The sequence below is a fragment of the Mandrillus leucophaeus genome, unplaced genomic scaffold (genome assembly GCF_000951045.1).
Source record: "Mandrillus leucophaeus isolate KB7577 unplaced genomic scaffold, Mleu.le_1.0 Scaffold649, whole genome shotgun sequence".
Classification (NCBI taxonomy): Eukaryota; Metazoa; Chordata; class Mammalia; order Primates; family Cercopithecidae; genus Mandrillus; species Mandrillus leucophaeus.
Genome location: NW_012107019.1, coordinates 787,512 through 798,266, shown reverse-complemented (window position 1 = coordinate 798,266; position 10,755 = coordinate 787,512). Strand labels below are relative to the sequence as shown.

General features: G+C 42.5%; 1 protein-coding gene across 1 annotated transcript in view; it reads right to left on the bottom strand.

Annotated features, from left to right (window-relative positions):
- Positions 1-7,120, bottom strand: part of SLC20A2 (solute carrier family 20 (phosphate transporter), member 2) — a 127,527-nt gene extending 120,407 nt beyond the window's left edge. Inside the window, exon 1 of the mRNA XM_012001058.1 lies at positions 6,035-7,120. The gene's annotated coding sequence lies outside the window, so the exon portion shown is untranslated. The remainder of the gene's footprint in view (positions 1-6,034) is intronic.
- Between the last annotated feature and the right edge of the window lie 3,635 nt (positions 7,121-10,755).

The following is a 10,755-nucleotide window of genomic DNA, read 5'->3' as shown; positions in this document are numbered from 1 at the left end:
TTTTTAGTAGAGATGGGGTTTCACTGTGTTAACCAGAATGATCTCGATCTCCTGACTCGTGATCCGCCCACCTTGGCCTCCCAAAGTGCTGGGATTACAGCTGTGAGCCACCGCGCCCAGCCACCTCTCTTATTTTTAATGACACATTTGTGAACTAGCTACAGATTGATTTTAGAAACGTGATTTTTCCAAGGAAGAAATACCAAGAAAAGAATGACTATTTGTAATTCCTCTTTGTACAGAAATGAAAATAGCTTTTTGGCTGCCATTATTAAGAACCAAATTAAACAGACACATGGAATGTTACCTACTGGCTATATAGTTATTGGAAGTTCATGGGTTTCACAGACTCTACTTATATTGCAAGGCTCATTCAGGGTTAAGATCAGCTCCCTGTGCTCTCTGGAGTGAGGAGACACGTCGATCTTATCTCTGTACAGCCACCATGTTCACTGGGCCTCATATGTTCTGAAAACAGACACAGATGTAGAAAATAACAGTGCATGCAGCCTCATGTCTGAGAGGTCAGTTGTTTGAAACATAATGAGGTTGAAAGATTGAAAGACTGAATAGTAACATCAATATCTTATGACCAGGCAAACTAGAGTTTGGCTCAAACTGTCCTCACCAGTCTTTTCTCACCTGAGGCAATTTTCAATACTCTGCAAACATGTAATTAACTATGCTATAAAAGCCAAGGATTCTACAGATCCCTCCGTTTTTGTTTTTTTTTTTTTTCCAGACAGAGTCTTGTTCTGTTGCCCAGGCTGGCGTGTAGTGACGCGATCTTGGCTCACTGCAACCTCCACCTCCCAGGTTCAAGCTATTCTCCTGCCTCAGCCTCCCGAGTAGCTGGGATTACAGGTGTGCACCACCACGCCTGGCTAATTTTTGTATTTTTGGTAGAGAGGGGGTTTCACCACGTTGGTCTGGCTGGTGTCGAACTCCTGACCCCAAGTAATCTGCCTGCCGTGGCTTCCCAAAGTGCTGGGAATACAGGCGTGAGCCTCCGCACCTGGTCAGATCCCATTTTCAAGTGCTGAAATATTAGGGCCAAAATTCCCTGGCTAAGGTAAGGCGGGTCTTTTTCAGACATGGCAGTGCGTTACTTGTGTGACAGTTTTTATTTTTATCTTTATTATTTTTAAAAACCTAGCTCCTGCAGGAAGTGTAACACTTTTTAAACAGCACTGGCAAAACGTCCTCAGAGAGCCCTTTCTTCATTATGATCACAAAAAGGTTTTATTGTCCTAAATGCTATACAAAGTATAACGAATAGACACTCTCAGCGGCCTGTGTTTTCAACCGGAGACACTTCTGTCAAGCGAAAGCACAAAGGAAAATAAATATACAAAAGGGCACAGGCGTAACTAAATTCAGATGCATTTCTATTATGTGCAAATAAAGGTGGGTGGAAGAGAGAGCAGAGAGATGAATAGGGGACTCCTAGGAGTAACAGTTTTGATCGGGAAAGGTGAGAATGGCCACCTTCCTGACTCTAGAGAACTGATTACAGATGAGAAGGCAGAGCACTTACTTGTGGCCTTAGCCATTCCAATGGAATTAGAATTTATTTGTATTAAGTCCATCCTACGTGTGCCACTGGGCTATTTGTTGTAGATACAAAATGTTGAGATAAAATGTGTCCCTCTCCTCTATCTCTAGTGGAGAGCTGACACACAGATAATACATTGCACTGTGCTTGGATTTGTTAGGCCCTTCTATGTTGCTTCCTGCTCCTAGGGTGTAGTGGGTAGGGTCCAACTTTCCCTGCAGCTCCCCCTCTTCTGAAATGGGCTCTGTGAAGACAGGGACCAACCTGGCCGCAGTCTGTGATATAAAGTGCTCATGAGCCAACATTAAGCTCCCCACCCCTCATATGGGCTACTCACTAACACTGCCCAGATCCCCTTCAGGTGGCTGTGAGGTCAGATGGGGAGGAGAGAGTCTGTCTGGTAACACTGATGATAAAATACAGTAGATCCATATGCTAACACAATATTATTCTCACATTATCTCAGGTGAGCCTCATTTGAGAGGAACACTGTCTTAGCTCAGAAAAGTAATTGCAAAATTTTCCTGGTTAATTATTAATCTTCTCTAAGTGACAAAAGGAAATCCAGAGCAAAGTCAGGGCTGGAAGGGACTCTGAGAGGTCATTTATCTCCTGGCTTTAGAGAGTACATTGAAAATACTGCAAACAAATATAATACCATGTTTAGATGACTTCAGGAAAACGGGTTACATTTTTTGGCATCCAGATTCCCCATTTTATAATACCCTCCATCTTTGCATCTCATCCAGCAGAATCACTTGGGAGACTTTTTTAACACAGGCTGCCGGCCCCACCCCGTGGTTTCTGATTCAGCAGGGCCTGGGTGGGGCCTGAGATTCTGCATTTCTCACATGTTTCCAGGCTGTGCTGATGCTGAAGGAACAGGGTCCCCACTGTCAGCACCTCTGTTCCAGCCTAACCTTTGCTGGACCTGACCCTTTCATTCTCGATGGAAATAGATACCAGTGGGTCACCATATTCTTTGGCACTGAGACACACATATACTTGAAGAACAATCTAAGAGTCTCCCGGTCATTCATTTCCTCTTCCAGGCTACATAACACTAAATAACAGAAGTTCCCTACCCTCTTATCATAGGTAGCATTTTCCAACCCTCAATTGGTTTTTGGTTTTGTGTTGTTTTGTTTTGTTTTTTGGGGGGTTCTTTGTGGAGCCCTCTCCCAGTCTCTTTTCATTGTGGAGCCATGAACTAGACCCAGAACCTTAGAGATTGGCTGAGGTTGGGCACGGGGAGGGGAAGGACTCACAGACTCACAGAACCACGCAGGCCGCTCACGTTATTACTCTCCAGTAAGTACCCAAGTCTGCCTATCAGCCCTTCTTCTGATTCATGTGCTTCTAACTCCTTTACGAGCTGCAGTAATGCTCAGTAGACCTTCATAATGCCTTTCTTCTGAGAAGCTGAAGGCATTTCCCTAGCTAATATTACAGTTGACTCAATATCCTAAACCAGTGCAGGGTTAAGTAACTTGTTGAAGTGCAAACCAGTTCAGGAAGGGAGAATCCGGAACTCCAGATTTCTACCTAAATATCATTTTATGGAGAAAGATGCTTTGATATTTATTGGACTTTATAACAAGTCTATCCCCTCCACATAATAATAATAGTTTCAGGTGCAAATGAAACTGTGAAGCTTCTCCTCTTTGCAGGAGGATTGCAACAGAGGACTGAGAGTGGGGGGCAAGGCTTCTGCGGTCAGTCTTGTCACTTGTCCCCATCACTTCCCAGCTATGGAAGAGAAAGGGAAGGCACAGCCCAGGTGGCACAGCTGGCACAGCCCAGGTGGCAAAAGTCCAGAGGAGCTGAATGCTGAAGTACCCTCAACCCACCCCACTCATTTTGTTTCCCTTTTCATCATTTTCACATTTTTTTCTGCCAGTGTAGTTACTGAATGTCAGCGGCCCAGTTTCTGTGTCCTGCCTTGTTGTAGCATGTGGGTTGGAACTATGCTTTCCTTGTGCACTGCGTGTGCTGTGGGGTGCTTAATACATGCTAAATTATGACAGCAGTCCTCTGTATGCCTGAGAAGTCAGTCTTCCTCCTGAGGGCCATATCCCATTATGTTACACTTGTGTTTAAGACGGTCGGAAGCTGAAGGCATCCCTCCTGCTCCTTCCACTTTAGGAGCCAGTGCTCCTTCCACTTTAGATGAACAGCTGGAACTCACATAACATAGCCTCTTCCGACAAGATTTCTTTTAGAGAAAGAACATTCTAGGGATGTGATCACTGAGCATCCCAGCTCCAAGCCAAAAGGCAACCTGTTACATAGCGCAGTTCCCATTTAGCCATGCAGGCAAGGGACCCATTAAAACCTCATGTGCGTCAAGGGGTCCCAGAGAAAACGTTCCTCTCTGCGTTCCTGAGAAACCCCTCAAAACTTCCCAGCAGACGGCTATCCCTCTAGGCAGAAAGTAACAGTGAAATAAATCTCCTGCAACCGGCAGCGGTTCTGTCAGAGCCTCTGGGTCTGTAACTATTTTAAGACCTGGAGGAGTAGGATAAGAGCACGGGCAGCTGGAGAGAGTGGCTCCAACAGGGCTGCAGGGGAGACGTGTGGTCACCTGCCGCGTGGGGACAGCAGGGCAAGGGCAGGCGGGCTCGGCTCCTGGACTCCTCCTGAGGCCACAAGGCTGACCTGTTTCTCGGCACCTGGGCCCCCCGTGTGTGACTCTGCATAGAGCTCATCATGATTTGTCGCCCAAGGTCATAACCAGTCACGGCCAGCATCATTTCACCAGGCACACGGGGTAGAAGCAGCAAAGAGAATCGCAGCACCGGCAAACACTTACATAATGAAAACTATCTTCGCTCTCACTCACCGCTGCCGCTCTCACTCACCGCTGCCACTCTCAGCACGTAAATCATTAAAACAAACACTCCGCAAGTGTTTATGTGCATTTTAGCAACTCGTCATAAAGCACACGCTTCCTAGTAGTAGAAAAACCTACAGAAATGTCTGTGAAATTAAACAATGGATAAATTCGAATCAGCTTTTCTCTTTTTGCAGGACTAAAAACTACAATAAGTCAAGTGAATACTGGCTTGAAAACTAATACCCAACTACAGTGTACCTTTAAAAATGCTCCACTGAGATTCTGATAGTGCCTTATTAACAATGAAAACTAAGAAGTAACAGCAATAAGTCAGAATTTTTTGGATAAACGTATACATTATGAAGGATTACTGGAACGAAACCCTTTTTACTGCTGAAGATGACATTAGAGGCTTCTGTTATCATTATAATTCATCTGGACAGCAAATTTCTCTTCAGCTCAGTAAAAACTAAGTATGAAGTAAGTTTCTTTCTAAAAATAGCCCAAGAACTCAGTACTGCTTTTCTTTCTTTTGTTCTTTTCCTATTAAATGGAACACTGAAATATTTCCTTTCATTGTTGACACTTTATGTCATTTGCATTTAAAATCAGACAATACATAGTAACAAAGAAGTCTTTAACTACATCTTTTCAAAATAGGAAAACGGCACTCACAATACTAACCGAGGACCTGCCTCCTTCCTCGCTCTAGAGTTGACAGGCACAGATAGCTGGTAAGCACCTATCCTACTGCCTAGGAGAATTGTTTCATTAACATCTATATTCCTAAAGCTGATACATGTACTTGCTAATGGATGAAGAAATTCCTGCCTGGTTCCCTGCTGTAAGCAGACTGTTTGGCATGAAGTCAGTCCACACCGCAAACACACTTCTAAATAAGCAAGGTGATTCAAATGTAGTTTAAAATATTCAATATCAAAATTTTTTGTGTTCTTCAGTACAAATTTAAGTTGGCAATAACGTGTTAGATGAACTGCAGTTAAGGTTACAGAATCCCATGGTCTTTGGTTACTTTTGATAACTAACTCAGTCTAAAAGAGGATGCTTTAAATTATTCTCCAAAACCTTCCTCCTAAATTAATTTTTAAAAGTGCTTCTCTTTAGGCGTATATGGGTTTATTTTGTAGCACAAAATTCCCCTTAAAAAGATAAAAAACTGTCCATCTGTACATTAAAGAAAATTACATTTGACACTCCATTATTTCTACAAAATAAACTTGTAGCACAGAGTATGACAGGAATGAACTTTTAACATTTTTTTTCTCAAGAGTTAGGTTACCATAGTAGAAAATAAGCTCAATGACACAATACAATGTTTCTGTATTTACAGAAACCATATCCATTAGTCAAATATTTTAACATAAAATAATAATCTACAGATTGCCTTTGCAAAAATAAGAAAGAATCGAAAACTTTTTCTTGGGAAAATTGAATGAGGCAGATTTATTGCACTAGGAGATATTTAAAGAAAAACCTTTTGCCACCTTTCTTAGCTTTCTCTAACGTACCAACCTTAAAGCTTCCAGTTTTCCCAAGAGATAAACATTACTATGACGGTAACATTAGGAAGATTTAAGGAGAAAAGAACAAAGAGAAGTCTTAAAATTCCACCCAGTACTTACAAGTAGTTTCCAAGAAAACGGAGCCACAATTCTTCAGAAGACTGCTCTCCTGATCATAAACACAATCTGAAGTCTAAAATAGATATCCTATCACCTTAGGCCGAGAAGTCACATTTCAGCTTGCTAACTTCTACTTTTACAACTCATAGAACTAACCCCGGCTAAAATTAACCGCAGCCAAGCGGCAGGCAGGAACACGCTGATTTGCATCATGTGTGCCGGGATTTATTCACTAGGACAACATCGGTGTCCTCTTAATGGGAAATGCGGCCAAGGGGCGTGCCCTGGTGAACAATACATAGCATCATGATTATGCTAATTACTGAATTCAGTCCAATAATGCTAACTTCTTTTAAGTTGTTTTTGCAAGTACTGACAAAGAGAAGGAGTAAGCTTTTTCCTAACAGGCATTCACTTGATTTTTAAGCACATTCAAATCAGACCAAACTTTGGCAACAAGGTGGCAGTGCTGTGTGCTCTTTACAAGCAAAAGCAAAGCAAAAGGACATTCTATTCGATTAAACAGCGTGATTAGATGCAGCACTACATGAAATAAAATAGACACAGAACATACATATCGGAAAGTCTATCCACCAGAACCCTGAAATAACAGCTTTTTCTTTCTCTATAATGAACTGATTGCAGGGACTTGCTTTCTGGCTCTGCCTCCTTCTGCACCTCCCAAGGAGTAGCTATGAAGACACAGATTCAGTAATAAATCACAACTGAGAATAAACATCTCAAATATTTGCAAAGGCATTGTCCTTGGCAAGAAGCATTTTAAGGTGGATTTACTGCTTGGCTAGAAAAATTGTCCTCTGTAGGTGACTGACCATCTACAGAGCATGTTGGAACTCAAGCTAACAGATAAAGACACCAAGCATACAGCTGATACTTAAAAGAAAATCAGAACATGAAAAACTTTCTCTCAAAAATATAAGTACAACTTATAACGAAGACATTAACTGCTTAGTATCTACTCAAGATGGTTTAGAATAGTTTGCTTTAGACTAAGTTCTGATGACACATTTTGCTCTTATTGGACACTCTATGAAAGATATCAAAGCACTTTACAAACGTCAATCAAATCTCCAAGCATCTTTGGGAGATGTCGTTTTCCTCTTTTTTTCCACAGATGGGTAAAAGACAGGGTAATTCAATGTCAATGACTTCAACCAACCCTGGATCACCCCATCACCTCTTGAGCCCTTTATAACATCTTCCATATTAACCACTTATCTATAATCCTATAGACCTTTTCAGAGCTGTTTGTTTTCCTCATTTTAAAATGTCATGTTAGTTTGGACTTCAGAAGGTTCACTCTACTTGACACCCAGACGCCAGGCCTGAACTCCAGGGGCTTAAAAAGCATTCCTAGACTCTCTCTTGCAGGCAGGCATCCTACAACATGGATCCCTAAAACATGGCGATGCCCTCAGGAGGCACTGTCTATCTGCAGCCTGCTGCCCAAAGTGCAAACGGTTGATCTTCATTGGTGTGAGTTGGACATCACCAGCACAATCTCCCTCCTGTTGTTTACAAACACTGCCGGCTGCTGGCCTGAGACTGCATCCCCTCGGCCTAACCTGAGGCTCTATGCCAGCACCTGCCCCACCTCTGCAAGAGGGTGGCTGGTATGCATTCCCCTTCACTCCAACCCAGAGTCATGGGAGGCAGCCATTTCCCACTCTGTGCTGAAAGGAGAGAAGTCAGCACTCATCAAAGATGGCTAGCTGCTAATGAACAGAATTGTTCTCAATAATCTACCGCAAACTCACTCTAGAAGTCTTAATGCCAAAAAGGACCTTGTAAGGCTATTTTTGACACAATATTCTTATCCTATTATGTCATAGTTCAGGAGAAAAGTCTCTAAGCCAAAATACTATTTCTGCCCTAAACCACAAAGTAAGGAAAAGCAACTACACCAAGTGCATTTCTGCATCAGAGTTTGTATTGGAGAGGAGCAGTCTGATGTATGATGGATCCTACATCCATTCATCGGAAGGCAGGGGACCCTGAGCAATGCTCCGGTTCCTCACACATCAGATATGCCTAGTATGACTCTGCTGTTTCAACTGCAGCCACACTTGTTCCACAGTGGAAGAACCAAAGCATTCCAAATAAAACAGTGCCTCCTCCAATTTACATTAGTCATTCTGCTGCTTCCTTTTCATTAGTGAAACTACTTGAGTCAACAGTGCTTTTGTTCTAGGTATACTTATGACAGTAGAGAAAAATCTGTATCAGAGTACCTTTAAAAGCAGAGTAAATTCTTCCCGTTTGTTCTCATTAATTTTTGGTGGTAGAGGAGGGACAGGGAAGGCGGTGACCTATGGGATCTTTAGTTCAACGAATCCATGAAATTAAAGAAAATTACTGTGTTTATGAATCTACACTAATGAATTAACCCGGATACCAACCTTCTATGAGCAACTACATGTATAATTTAAAATTTTCTAGTAGCTGCTTTTACAAAAGTAACAATAAAGAGGTAAAATTTAATAATATATTTTATTTAACTCAATATATCCAAGATATGATTATTTCAATGTGTAATAATCATAAAAACTATTAATGAGATATCTTCATTCTTTTGTTTGTACTGCCCCAAGCCTGTGCAATCCAGTGCATATTTTACAATTAGTACATTCCAATCTGGACAATCCACATTTCCAATGCTCAGTACCCACATGTGCCTGGTGACTATAATAGTGGAAAGCCTGAGTGTACAAATATCTTCTGACAACAGCTTTTCTACAACATATACTAATATTTACGTGTTTGTGGGCAAGTGCACACTTACATACACTCGATAAACATCAACTAAGATACTAGGCATATAGGATGAAAAAAACCTAGTTTTTGTCCTCAAGGAGCTCAAAGTTTAGACACTTGGCATTCTTTGTGTTTTAGAGCTAGGGTCTCATTCTGTCACCCAGGCTGGAGTGCAGTGGCACAGTCACGGCTTACTGGAGCCTCAACCTCCTGAGCTCAAGCAATCCACCCACCTCAGCCTCCTGAGTAGCTGGGACTACAGGCATGTGCCAGCACACCTGGCTAATTTTTAAATTTTTTTGTAGAGACGAGGTCTCACCATGTTGCCCAGGCCAGCCTCGAACTCCTGGGCTCAAGTGATTCTTCCACCCCAGCCTCCCAAAGTGCTGGGATCACAGGAATGAACTACTGCCCCTGGCTTCTTGGCATTCTTTACCTTTGAAATAATAGCAAAATATTCTGTGTTCTCTGTGTGTCTTCTTCTGGAAAGAGAAATTTCTTCATCACTTCATTAAAAGAGTCTGTGTCTCAAAAAGGTTAAGAGCCAGGAGACTAGACTAGCACCAGATGCTGGGAGAAATGGAGAGCTATGGAAAACGAAGGAACTGAGATAGATAGAAGGGGAAAGATCCGAGGAGAAAGAAAGGACTAAAAGGAAGATAAATAAACAAAGAAGACAGAAGAATTTCACTGCTAGACATGAAATTTTAGTTATAAAATCATACAATAAAAATTGGCGGCGAGGCATGGTGGCTCACGCCTGTAATCCCAGCACTCTGGGAGGCCGAGGTGGGTGGATCACGAGGTCAGGAGTTCGCGACCAGCCTGACCAACATGGTGAAACCTCGTCTCTACTAAAAATACAAAAAAAATTAGCCAGGCATGGTGTTGCACGCCTGTAGTTCCAGCTACTCAGGAGACTGAGGCAGGAGAATCCTCTTGAACCCGGGAGGCAGAGGCTGCAGTGAGCCAAGATCACGCCACTGCCAAGATCACACCAGCCTACGCAACAAAGTGAGACTCCGTCTCAAAAAAAAAAAAAAAATTGGCATGTTCCAGTTACTATGACAGGTGCTGGGGACAGATACAGAGATGAAAGACAAGGTCTCTATGTCCAAGGAGTTCACCTTTTAGCGACAGGAACAGACTCACCCAGGCAGATACAATACTTGGGTCAAGTATAAGACGCAGTTTATGTGTGATGTGCTATGGCTGCAGCAGGGAGAGGAGGGAGGGTGCCACACAAGAGGGACACAGTACCCTTTCTTTTCTTCTTTTTTTAATTGAGAAGATGTCTCACTCTGTTGTCCAGGCAGGAGTGCGGTGGCACAATCTTGGCTCACTGCAACCTCCACCTCCCAGGCTCAAGCGATCCTCCCACCTTAGCCTCCCAAGTAGCCGGAACTACAGGTGTACACCACCACACCTGGCTAATTTTTATATTTTTTGTAGAGATGGAGGAGTTTTGCTATGTTGCCCCGGCTGGTCTCAAGCCTATGATAGGACAGTAAATAAATAGGCTGGGCTCGGGTGATCCACCTAACTTGGCCTCCCAAAGTGCTGGGATTACAGGCGTTAGCCACCATGCCCGGCCCCTCATTTCTTAAATGAAGGTTATTTTCTGATTAAATTTTAAATTTATGTTCTGGAATGACTCAAGATTCTGCATTTTACTTTGGAACCTTAGAAAAGCATGGATAGGTCATGGAGAAATCAGGTATTCTAAAATATTTTAAAATGACATTTGGAAATAGCAGTGAAGTTTCTATTCTGAGCTATTTATCATCAAATTGAACCTGGTTATTTGATCCAACTATTTAAGGTTGAGGCAGGAGGATCACTTGAGGTCAAGAGTTCGAGACCAGCCTGGCTAATGTAGCGAAACCCCATCTCTACAAAAAACTTAGCCGGGCATGGTGGCACACACCTGTAGTCCCAGCTACTTG